Here is a 12,686-nt window from a genome sequence, read left to right as displayed (position 1 = left end):
TCAAAATACAATGATAAGTTGGTAACTTTTCTCATTTGTTATACCAAAACAAATTTCAAGTAGATCCAAGATTTAAAGAAAATTTGAAAGTCACCAAAAAAGAGCATAGAGTATTCTTTGTAAGTGTAAAAATCATTACTATGCATCATGAAATAATCAGGAAAGGAAAAGATGGATGCGTTGACTATTAAAAATTGTAAACTGGCCAGGCGCGGTAGCTCACGCCTGTAATTCCACCACTTTGGGAGGCTGAGGTGAGCGGATCATGAGGTCAAGAGTTTGAGACCATCCTGGACAACTTGGTGAAACCCTGTCTCTATTAAAAATACAAAAATTAGCCGGGCGTGATGGCGGGCGCCTGTAGTCCCAGCTACTCGGGAGGCTGAGGCAGGAGAATGGCATGAACTCACGTGGTGGAGCTTGCAGTGAGCCGAGATCTAGCCTGGAGGATAGAGTGAGACTCCATCTCAAAAAAAAAAAAAAAAAAAAATTGTAAACCGTTCAATTGCAAAAATTATAAACAAAGTCAAAGCAAAAAAACAAAATAGGAACAATTATGTACAACACATATGATGAACAAAAAGCTAATTGTACTTAATGTACACAAAGCTGGAAAAATTAACAATAAGCTATAAAATTGTAAAAAAAATAGTATGAACAGGTATTTCACCAAAAAGGGAAAAGAAATAGTAACAGTCAAAAAACATATAAAAGAATTTGTTTTTAGTCTAGATTTTTTAAAAAACAAATTAAACAAGAATATATTATGATGCTCAAACACTTAAAAATTAAATAATTCAACTTTTTAGAGAGCAGTTTGCCAAAATTACTCAAAATTAAAGGCATATATTATTTGACGCAGAGATTTCCCTTCTAAGAATTTATCATACAGAAATATTCCCAGAGATTTCCCTTCTAATAATTTATTACACAGAAATATTCCCATAATTCTACAAAGTATATTCAAATATTCCAATTACAGAGTCATGTGAAAGAGCAAATGAATAAGCAACTTATATATCTACCAATAAGAGATCGGTTAATAAATAATAGTATATAACAATAGTAAATAGTAAATAAATAATAGTATATTTATTAATAGAATGTCATGCAGTCAGTAAAAGGAATGAGAAATGAGTCACTGAAGAAAACTATCAAAGCTAAAGTGTTAATAAAAAAGCAAGTTGCAGAAAAATTTGTATACACAATTTCATTTTTTCTTTTGGCAACAAAAATAAGAAAACCTTATTAGGCTTATATGTGCATAGACATTTTCTGAAAACAAGCATGAAAAATTGTAAACACTGCTTTTTGGAGACTGAGCCCTTGGGGTTTGATAGTGGAGGACAATGTCTTCTTTTATACTTTGCTTTCTTCTATAGCATTTGAAATTTTCTAAAACACATTTATTTTTACGATTAACTTTTCAAACTATCTTAAAATGATATGGTAATGCTAAGTTTCAAGTTTTATGCTAATTTTAATCAATAATTGATTCCTTTCATCATTATTCTTGCTTTAAAAGAAATCTCATTGCTCCCCACATGTGTGAAAAATGTCTGATTTAAAAAAACCTGAAAATCAAATGATGTAAACGGAGGGGTGCGTTTAAAATTTTAAGGGAAGAAAAAGAGACACATTGATTTTTTAAGTTTGCTAGACAGTTTTTAAATAATTGGGTGACATTAGAGATTGCCATGGGGTTGTTCTGAATAGGTAGCTCAGTTAAGAGGCTCATAGAGAAATCTAGAAAAGAGACGTTAGTGACTTAGGCTATCTTGTTGGCAATGAAAATGAAGACAAGTGCATGGATTTAACACATTTTAGTGAAAGAATAGACCGATTTTTTAAATTCCTGAAATGGTGACATGTCATGAGAAAAGGAAGAGTCAGTGATGATGTCCATGTTTCTGTGGCCTGGCTTTGGGTGTTTATGCATTGGGAGAAGTAGACACCTTTGCCAATCTTTACAGACTGGCTTTGGCAAGAAGAGCCCTTCATCTGTCAGCTCATCTAGAGATCTGAGGTAGGTTAGCTGGCAGGGCCCACGAGCAAGCTTGCTTTTGGAGTTCTTGGGCAGGCTGGCCCAGTGTCTGGGTCAGTGGGCAGGTGGGCCTGGAGCTTGTATCTGCAGGGAATGGCTCGGTGTCGGGATTTTCTGGGTCTGGCGCTGGGGTTGGTGGTGAAGTTGGGTACTCATTTCACTCTTTTTTCCTCATGAGAAGGGTGTCTCTCTCTGAGCTGCACTACATGGGCTTGGAGATGGGGGTGACATGGGTAATGTGAAATTGTGCCCCCTACTATCTTTAGTGTTTCTTTTCTTATTTCTGTGTTCAATTGAGGTGATATAATCTCTCACCTGGAATCCTTAGCTCTCATGAAGGTACAGCCTGCATGGATGCTTATTCAAATTGATGTTTCCCTTAGGGGATGAGCACCAGAAACTCCTATACTCCCATCTGATTGAGGTCATTTTCTTCAAAATCTTATTTGTATGTAGAAGCAGTGGTGAGGGGCTGAAGAATTTCCCACTGGCCCTTCTTACTTTCTCTATTGACAAATAAGGCAAAGTCTTCAGCTGAAAGGAGAACCAAGAATACCTTAGGATGAAGTTTGAGGAGACAAAACAGGTGTGAAATACTCATCTTGGGATAGAAAAGCAAGCCTATTAGAAAAACACAATAGATTGCTCTTGTTATTGAAAAATTAACTTGTTATTGAATTTGACTTTTTAAAAGAAAATGCACTTAAAATAAAAAGTCTTACTTAGCACTATTCACAATAACAAAGATATGGAATCAACCTAAGCATTCATCTATGGATGACTGGATAAAGAAAATGTGCTCTGTGAGTGTGTGTGTGTGTGTGTGTGTGTGTGTGTCAGTGTGTGAGTGTGTGTATAATGAAATATAATTGAGCCATAAGAATGAAATCATGTCTTTTGCAGCAACATGGATGAACTGAAGGCCAGTATCTTAAGTGAAAAACTCAGAAACAGAAAGTCAAAGACTGCATGTTCTCATAGTGTGAGCTAAATAGTGTGTATACACGGACAATAGTGTGGAATAATAGACACTGGAGACTCAGGAGGATGGGAGAGTGGGAGCGGGGTGAGAGATAAGAAATTACTTAATGGGTACAATGTTCATTATTCAAGTAATGGTTATAATAAAAGCCCAGATTTCACCACTACAAAATATATTCATGTAAGAAAACTGCATTTGCACTCTTTAACTTTATTACAAATACAAAAGAAGAAAAAAAAGTAAAATAAAAAGTCAATGTGGTCATGTAATTTTTCTGTGCAATATTCACTGACAAGGAGAACATAAATGGTTTAATCCATACTGGATTAGAGTTTTAGTAAGCTGGTACATAAGGGAAAAGTGGCAAAAGGGAGTTAAAAATAATTGTGAAAGAGAATTCATAAAGAAGGACCACATCATCTAAGATAGAGAAGGAGGAAATTGAAGCATGGAGGGGGCTGAAGGTAACTGCAAAAAATGGTGGATTGGCTCATTGACATCAAAAAGTGATGCATCAAAGACATATGGGTGGAAAGCTAAATGGTAGTGGTGAGAGAAGGGAACATCTGCCATCAAAGTTTTAGGGATGGGGCATTTTTGCATAAACAAGTGTAGAATGAACTCTTTGAAGAAAGTGGCCAAAGTGGAACAGAAGGGAACTATTGGAGTGAGAAGGTCAAGAAACTGAGAACCCAGACTGCTGAGTGGGTCATCCGTATTGATGTTGGAGTCATTGTGCGTGATGAGAGCTAACCAGAAGTTAACATCTTCAGTAAATGAGGGGTGATGAATGGGAGACCGGTAGATAACAGCAGGGATAAAGGAGTTGGGTATTTTTTCCAGTTGGCATGAAACTAGAAGCAGCAGGAGATTTACAGATGAAATAATGGTGTGGAGACAGCAAAAGTATTTGCAAAGTTGCCCATGGTGGATGGAAGGATGCCTTTAGTACTTTTGAGAAGAAAACAACCTTCATGTGAGAGGGCTGCAGGGAGGCTGAGCCCATAGACGAGATCCAGAATTTAACAAAGGCAAGGGGCTTCAAGGACTTTCGGGGAGAGATTTGGGATATAGGTTTGTTTGTTGATCAAACTACAGGAATTCCAGAGGGCACAGTGTGGTGGTAATGAGACAGTGTGGTGGCTAACGCAGGACATTCAGCTTTAGTGACCACCTCTTGCCTTCTTTCCTTGATGGTATGTCGGTGGTGAGTGTGGTGATGAGCATAGTAAAGGATGTGTCTTCTCATATTAATATTGGTTCTCTTCCCGATTAGATTCCAATAAAGCAGCTAATGATCCTAAAGCAGAGTGGACACTCTATTTAGAAGGTTTGATTATTGCCGGGCGCGGTGGCTCAAGCCTGTAATCCCAGCACTTTAGGAGGCCGAGACGGGCGGATCACGAGGTCAGGAGATCGAGACCATCCCGGCTAACACGATGAAACCCCGTCTCTACTAAAAATACAAAAAATTAGCCGGGTGAGGTGGCGGGCATCTGTAGTCCCAGCTACACGGGAGGCTGAGGCAGGAGACTGGCGTGAACCCGGGAGGCGGAGCTTGCAGTGAGCCGAGATCTGGCCACTGCACTCCAGCCTGGGCGACAGAGCGAGACTCCGTCTTTAAAAAAAAAAAAAAAAAAAGGTTTGATTATTCCCCGAATCCTAGATAAGGTGCTCATCTAGGGCAACACTGAGTCTCCCATAGTGACAGAGGCTTTTATCTTCCTTTCTTAGTGCTTCGGTGGCTAGTGTCTCCTAGACTTCTGAGGAGCATTTAGTTCAACCAAAGTGTATTTTCAAATCTATTCCTAAAATAACTTTGAAGACTCCAAGTTATGACTTCATAATCTGATAGAAACAAAACAAATTTGATTATTTTCTGAGTTAGAGTACACCTTTGAACCTGTATGTTATCTCACAGAAAGAAGGTAAATCCTTACTAACCCGAAGCAAAATTAAATATGCAGATAAAATACTGGTGAAATGCTATTTTGCATAGATCTAAATAGTTTAATTTGCCAGTTTTGTGAGTCAGGCAGATGCAGTTCATTTCGAAGCAGCCTTTGGGTCTTTTCACATGATTTGGCTATTCTTAGATTTCTGAGTCATTCTGTCCTCCATGCTAGTCATTTTTCAATTCCATATTCTCTATTCATGAGGGAGATACAGATACAACATTAACGTATCCAAATTTGGCTATGTGGCTTAATACTCCGAGCAAACAGGCTATATATTCATTTCTATTCTTAGCAATACCTTGGGACAAGTTGAATGTAAATAAAATATTTGGGCAATACACTGTAACACTGTAGATTTCTGGTAAGTGATGCCAGGAAACCTTGGCATGCACATTATTGCATAATTGTTTTGATTCTATTTGACTATCCTCTTAACAACTAAAATCCCAAAGCAATAGGAATACTTACAAAAGGAACAGAAATGTGGATAACATGGGATGAGCCAAAAGACTCGGCCAATGTTTTATCCAACAGAAACAGCATCTCTGAAAGACTAATGCAGGCAGTACATTGATACCCATAAGAATAAATTCACAGGAAATGAAATTTCCTTTAACAAACTGAGGATACTAGTACAATCTTTATCCAAGGAATCGTTAGGAAAACTCAGAAGCATAGGTACAAATAGGATTGTCAGGGCACTGAGGAGTGTAATTGGGTTGGTGAATTCAGCAGAGAAGAATGGAGAGAATCCACCAGATGAATTAAGGATTCTGATGCTTCACTGGAGAGGAGCATCTCTGATCCTCACGTGATGAAATCAAGTGTTCACCAAACTGATGCTCCTTGAGGATACAGGTTGTGCCTTCCTTATCTTTGTAACTCTATTGCCCATCAGAATGTCTGGCATATAGTGGACATTCAAGGAATTCCTGTTGAACTGAAAGAAACTTCAGTGGGAGGGTAAAGCAGATCTGACACCCTTCCATTCAGAAAAGCCAGCACGTCATTGAAAGCACCTCATTCCCTCCAGCCAGCCTTCAGCTCTGCACTTCACATCAACCACTCTGAAAATTACAGTGGAGACAAAGGATTGAGCCTGTCCAATTTTTCACTTCTTCCTTCATTTTCTTTTTCTTTTTCTATCAGGAAACTTTAGGCTACCATATCTGCTTCAGCAGAAGGAGAATCTCAGCTCTGGAGAGTTGCCCTCCAGGTGAAGCATTAGGCTTTGATACAATGTGTCCGGTGCAGGCTGTAGATCTGGTTTGGGCTCCAGACTATCTTCCCTGGCCTCAAGAATCAGAACCAACTTGGAATAACTCTTGGCCCACTCAGCCAGCACCTTTCCGGTAAAGTTAAACAAATAGATACTGAAGGCCAACATGTGGTACGTGTCTGCAGTTTTTGCTGCTGTGTATTCGACGCGTAGTACTATTAAGAAGTTTTGGATTACAATCTTCATACTTTTATGAATGTTTGGGGTGATTTTCATTTGTACTTAATGTAATTATTTTTTTCCAGGAAGCCAGAAGAATGAAGTGCCAAACATATCATCAGAGATAATTCCAAGAAAGAGGGAATGGTCTATAGTGTCTCAGGCCACAGTGAGTTTGAAATAAATTTACAAGAATATCCTCTGGAGCTACTGATGTGGCCAATGGCATCCTTAGCAGGAGCAAGCTGTTTGTGCTGCTGGGAACAGAAGTCAATGTTCTGGGGGCCGTGAAATGGAGACTGAAGTTCAGGCTATATTTTCAAGGAGCTTGATTAAAAAGGGAAGTAGATAGCGGGACTGAACCTGCAGTAGGAACTTAAGTAATGAAAGATTTTTTTTAGATGAGACAGACTTAAACATATTTAAAAGCTGTAAGAAAAGATTTGGTTTCTGCTAACTGCATATGTGGATAAAGAGTAAAGCGGGCCCATGGACAGGCCAGGCCCTGAGGTGAGCCCACGACCCAGGAAACAGTCAGTAGAGTGAGGGTGAGACTGGCCTCTGGGCTGCAGAACAAAGGAAAGAGTCCTCTGAGAGGGGAGAGAACTAAAAGGCAGGTGGAGTTTTCAACTGTCATGTATCAAAAGGGAGGCCCTCAATTGGAGGCAACAGGAAACAAAAACAAACAAGAATAAATAAAGCTGTCACGAAAGGCCTTAAAGTGAACCCTAAGAGGTAGATTCTGAAGCTGCTTATGCATCGAGAACGTAGCCACCACTTTTCCTATGGAGCTTCTGTTACCCACAGAGAAGAAACAATTAAGGGTGCCAGTCCGCCTGGGTAAATAGAGATGTTGAAGGTATTGGAGAAAGAGTTTGTAAAAGATAGAATAAGGTACCTGAGGTCATGGGGGTGGGTTGGCATCCTGACCACAGGTTGAGTAATTAACTTCATTAACATCATACATACTATACACGGGATTCTGGGCCAAGAGAGAGAGTTACTTGAAGGCATTTTATATATGCATATTTACACAAGATCTGGGGGGAAATTTAGCTTGCTTTAAGAGTCTGAGGGGAAAATACATATATGCATTAAAAAGTTTGCATGTTGTATTTTTAAAAAATCCCCAAAAGTCTTAAGCCTTCCAAAAACTATGGTCAAATAGACTTAATATAATATTTGTATTTAAATGACCTTGAATAATTTTTAAATTGTTATTATTCTTTTCAACTGAAAAGACACTTTTTAACCTGGCTTTCTCTGTACCAGTCTCTCAAAGTACTGCTCTTAATTTCAGTTTAATGAAACTCTCTACACTTAGGGGTTTGTGTTTTCTTTGGATTTAAGTTAATCCTTCAAGAACAGTGTTAACTTTCTCAGGCTACTGGAAGTCCACTTTTTGGAACTGTTATGTTTACTGTTGGGGAGTGACTTTGGCACCAAGGAGAACTTGGCTCAGTAAGTATTTTCAACAAAATTACTAATATTACAAATTTTATACTTAAGAATTATATTTTATTATTCCATTGTGTTTCTCTGAGAAGTCCTGATGCATTGTTATGCCTGTTTAGAATCACTGGTTCCATCAAATCCAGCATTATTTGAAATCAAAATCTTGATAATGATGCAACCATTTGGCTTGATGAAATTAAATACCTGGACTCAAAAAGAAAATAAACGGAGTGGAGAGAACAAAAGCAACAAAGAAATAAAAATTGTACCAAGGGTATTTTCTTTCCTTTTCCTTTTCTTCTTTTTGGATAAAGAGTAATAAAAAGCAGAAAGTTTTTCTTAAAAACTGTCTTTTAATGGATCCTTTGTTATGGGATGCTCATTTATCTGCATTATTACATTTTTGGAAGTAGTTATTTACTACGTGAAGTTAATAAGCTAAAATATTTAATCAGACTTTGAAGTTAGTTATTTACTAAGTGAAGGTAATAAGATAAAATATTTAATCAGACTTTGAAATTAGCTTTTCAAAATCATGAAGTTTGTTTTTCAAAATTTGTATCAGGACCTTCTAAGAGTCTCCCATATTTGCCAATGTCATTCTACTTTCTATCTCTCTAGAATAAGACAGCAGAGTTTGCTCACTTTGTAAACTTTGTTATGAGATCTTTGGGGTGTTACTTCACCAGCTGGAAAACTCTGTGGCTGGCGGGGCCTTCTGCCTGAGTATCGCTGGGGCTGGCTGGGCTCCTTCCTCCCACTCTGCCTGGCAGGCTGCACTCAGCTTTCACTACTGGCCTGAATTCCACACCTGCCAAGGGTGAGCCTGGCATGGAGCGGCAAGGGGTATGTGGGTGAGTGAGCACGGGTCTGGCCACTGCCCACAGCCAGGCATGCTGGCTGCTGTGGAGGGGTGGGCAGCTCCAGGTGCCAGCACAGGTGCTGGCTCACTGATAGGCTGCAGCTGGACCAGATGTACAACATGTGGCTCCCACTGTGGGCACCTCCATCTGGACAAGGGGAACACAGCGTTGCCTGGAAGCTTGGAGACATCAGGAACTGCAGAGCCCCAAAGACAGTGCCACAGCCCTGGCTCTGGGAGCCCTTAGGTCTGGGCTCCCCAGAGGGCTGAAGCTCTTCTCTCCTTCTCATCACCTGTAAGTTGTTGAGCTGGGGGGTGTGTTTAAGCCCTGTTTGTGTTATAGCTGTTTCAATCCTGCCCATTTGGTGGGTCCCAAATTCTTGTCCCACATCGAGGAAGAATGAGGTATGTGGACAACGGCAGGGTGAGCAAGGTGGAGAGGAGCTTCATTGTGCACAGGACAGTTCTTAGGAGACCCGAAGTGGGTAGCTCTTTTCGGCAGGCAGGTTGTCCCACCAAGTACCCAGCTCTCAGCAATCAGTGGAGAAGAGACCGCAGTAGGTAGCTGTTTTTGCAGGCAGATCATCCCAACAGTCAAAGAGACCCAAAATGGGTAGCTCGTTTTTGCAGCTGGTAGTCCTGACGTCTCTCTGAGTTTGGCTGCGTCTGGGTTTTTTTAACGGGCTCAGAAGGGAAGAAGTACGTGTTGATTGGTCCATGGGTGGCCATGGGTGGCTGGGAAAAAGCACCGTAAGTTCTCACTGTAAGCTGCAGCCTTCACCTGGAGCTGGCAGCCCAGGCCCCAGGCTTCAGACCATCCTTGGCTTGAGGGTGGGGTTTCACCAGGGACCCACCCCTTTCCATGCAGGAGTCTGTGTGCCTCCTGTTGTCCATCATGCCCAGACTGTTCATACAGAGGGGCACCTGCAGGCCTGTGCCGAGCCACCCTCAACCCCCTCCCCACCTTGGCCTCCCTCCCATGCTTGTTAACACCCAAAGTCTGGAGGGGGCCAAGGCAGCAGGGGGCTGGTGTGTCAGCCCCAGCCCAAGTGCGTGCACAGCCAGCAGGTTTGTGACAGTGCTCAGGCTCAGCCACAACTCTGTTCTGTCCTGGAGGGGGTGCCAGGAGTGGGGAAAGGCCGGGGAGCAGGAGCAGGTACCTCCAAGCCTGCCTATGAAGGAGGGCTTCCTGTTCCCTAAGAGTGCAGGGATGCCAGGGTCCAGAGCCACAGCTGAGCAGCTGCAGTTGTGCCTGGGAGTGTGGGGCTCCCGCCCTGCCAACTGGGTAGGGGGCAGGGTTCCACCTGTTCCCAGCCCTGCCAGCTCCACAGAGCATGCAGTCCCAGTCATGCCTTCCCCTGCTGTAGTCGGCATCTCTGCAGAGGCCACTCCAGACAGGACACTGCTGCCATCACTTTGACCTACATATGTATGGAAAACATGTTGTGTATTCATTTTATATTATTTCCAAAAATATTTTTATTATTTTGTCTTAAAGTTTCAATAGGATCTGAAAAGAGATAGTTAGGAATTTGGATTTTTGAAAAAATACCACTTGTTAGAGAAATCTGAGCTCTCGCCATTTGCTAATCACATTGATATTTAGAAAATTAGTAGAGAATCTATAGACAGGGTCACCCTCCTGTCACCCAGGCTGGAGTGCAGTGGTATGATCGTGGCTAACTGCAACCTTGACTTCCTGAGCTCAGGTGATTCTCCCTCCTCAGCCTCCTGAGTAGCTGTGACTTGATGAATGTGCCACTACACCTGGCTAATTTTTTATATTTTTAGTAGAGATGGGGTTTTTCCATGTTGCCAGACTGGTCTCAAACTCCTGGGTTCAAGTGATCTGCCTGCCCTGGCCTCCCAAAGTGCTGGGATTACAGCTGTGAGCTACTGCACCCAGCCATATTTTTATTCATTCATATAATGAATGACATCTGATTTATGTTTCATGCCAGACCAATGTTCCAGGGTCTTGCACTGATTCCCACATATATTATGTCAGTGTCTGGCATAGTAACACTGTCTTAATAGTAACAATAATAGAATCTATTTATGAGGATATTTTAGAAAATCAGTGAGCTATAAAATCTACTTGATTGAAGTGAATTGTAAACCACAGCTATTGTTTTGTTGGATTAATCAAAGCATCAAAAATTATAGATTAAGGACTTCTCTATTTTCTGTCAAAAGGAAACTAAGAATATGTTCTCATGGGTATGAAGTGAACAATAATTCTCTTTCTTTCTCTGCCATATTCACTTTTCTATTTGTCTCTGAGTAGAAAATTATCCAGTAGACACTAATGGTCTACATGGCTGTTTAGAGAATTTTTTTTTTTTTTTTTTTTTTTTTTTTTTTTTTTTAGACGGAGTCTCACTTTGTCACACGGGTTGGAGTGCCGTGGCATGATGTTAGCCCACTGCAACCTCCACCTCCTGGTTTCAAGCGATTCTCCTGCCTCAGCCTCCGGAGTAGCTGGGATCATAGGCACTTGCCACCATGCCCAGCTAATTTTTGTATTTTTAGTAGAGGCAGAATTTCACCATGTTGGCCAGGCTGGTCTTGAACTCCTGGCCTCAGGTGATCCGCCCATCTCAGCCTCCCAAAGTGCTTGGATTACAGGTGTGAGCCACCGCGCCCAGCCTGAGAGAAAAATTTATGCCAACTAACTAAAAAATGATTGGAGGTAACACCAACATCCAGAGGAGAGTAAAACCAACATGTGAAGGGCATGGATTTTATCTGGGTGGATTTATTGGCTCAACTAATAAATTACAATTACATGTTTGGCATTTACCATGCATTCAGTGTGGGAGCACTTATAAGATAATTTACTGACCATATACTTGCAACTTATGTGGACAGATGAATGTGGTAAGATGTCTTAGTCTGTTTTGTGTTGCTTATAACAGAATACCTGAAACATGGGGTAATTTACAAAGAAAAGGAATTTGTTTCTTACAGTTATAAAGACTGAGAAGTCCAAGGTCTAGGGACTGCATCTGGTAAGTGGTTCTTGTTGGTAAGGACTCTGCAGAGTGCTGAGGTGGTGCAGGGCATCACACAATGAGGGAGCTGAGTGTGCTAGCTCAGGTGCCTCCTCCTCTTCTTATAGAGCCACCAGTCCCACTCCTGTGAAAACCAACCTGTTGACCCATTTATCCATTAATCTATGAATGGATTAATCCATCCCTCATGACCCAGTCACCTCCTAAAGGCCCATCTCTCAATACTGCCACATTGGGGATTAGGTTTCTTTTTTTTTGAAAATACACTTTAAGTTCTAGGGTACATGTGCACAACGTGCAGGTTTGTTACATATGTATACATGTGCCATGTTGGTGTGCCGCACCCTTTAACTCATCATTTACATTAGGTATTTCTCCTAATGCTATCTCGCCCCACTCCCCCTACTCCACGACAGGCCCTGGTGTATGATGTTGTGATGTTTCCCACCCTGTGTCCAAGTATTCTCATTATTCAACTCTCACCTATGACTGAGAACATGTGGTGTTTGGTTTTCTGTCCTTGTAACAGTTTGCTCAGAATGATAATTTCCAGCTTCATCCATGTCCCTACAAGGACATGAACTCATCCTTTTTTATGGCTGCATAGTATTCCATGGTGTATATGTGCCACGTTTTCTTAATCCAGTCTATCATTGATGGACATTTGGGTTGGTTCCAAGTCTTTGCTATTGTGAATAGTGCCACCACAAACATATGTGTGCATATGTCTTTATAGCAGCATGGTTTATAACCCTTTGGGTATATACCAAGTAATGGGATGGCTGGGTCAAATGGTATTTCTGGTTCTAGATCCTTGAGGAATCACCACACTGTCTTCCACAATGGTTGAATTAGTTTACAGTACCACCAACCGTGTAAAAGTGTTCCTATTTCTCCACATCCTCTCCAGCACCTGTTGTTTCCTGACTTTTT

At 41.1% G+C, this 12,686-nt stretch overlaps 1 long non-coding RNA gene across 2 annotated transcripts in view; it reads left to right on the top strand.

Moving 5' to 3' along the window:
* LOC105481291 (uncharacterized) overlaps nt 1–8,349 on the top strand; it is a 426,102-nt gene extending 417,753 nt beyond the window's left edge. Inside the window, exons 6-8 of one of the 2 annotated variants that reach the window (XR_986883.2) lie at nt 6,509–6,591; nt 7,806–7,883; nt 7,997–8,349. This is a non-coding gene — a long non-coding RNA (uncharacterized lncRNA). Of the gene's footprint in view, nt 1–6,508; nt 7,884–7,996 lie in introns of both variants that reach the window. The other variant, XR_011609297.1, reaches the window with a different exon arrangement.
* The last annotated feature ends 4,337 nt before the right edge of the window (nt 8,350–12,686 follow it).

The sequence above is a fragment of the Macaca nemestrina genome, chromosome 10 (genome assembly GCF_043159975.1).
Source record: "Macaca nemestrina isolate mMacNem1 chromosome 10, mMacNem.hap1, whole genome shotgun sequence".
NCBI classification, from domain to species: domain Eukaryota; kingdom Metazoa; phylum Chordata; class Mammalia; order Primates; family Cercopithecidae; genus Macaca; species Macaca nemestrina.
The sequence above is the reverse complement of the archived record's forward strand: the minus strand, read 5'-3'. Positions and strand labels throughout refer to the sequence as shown.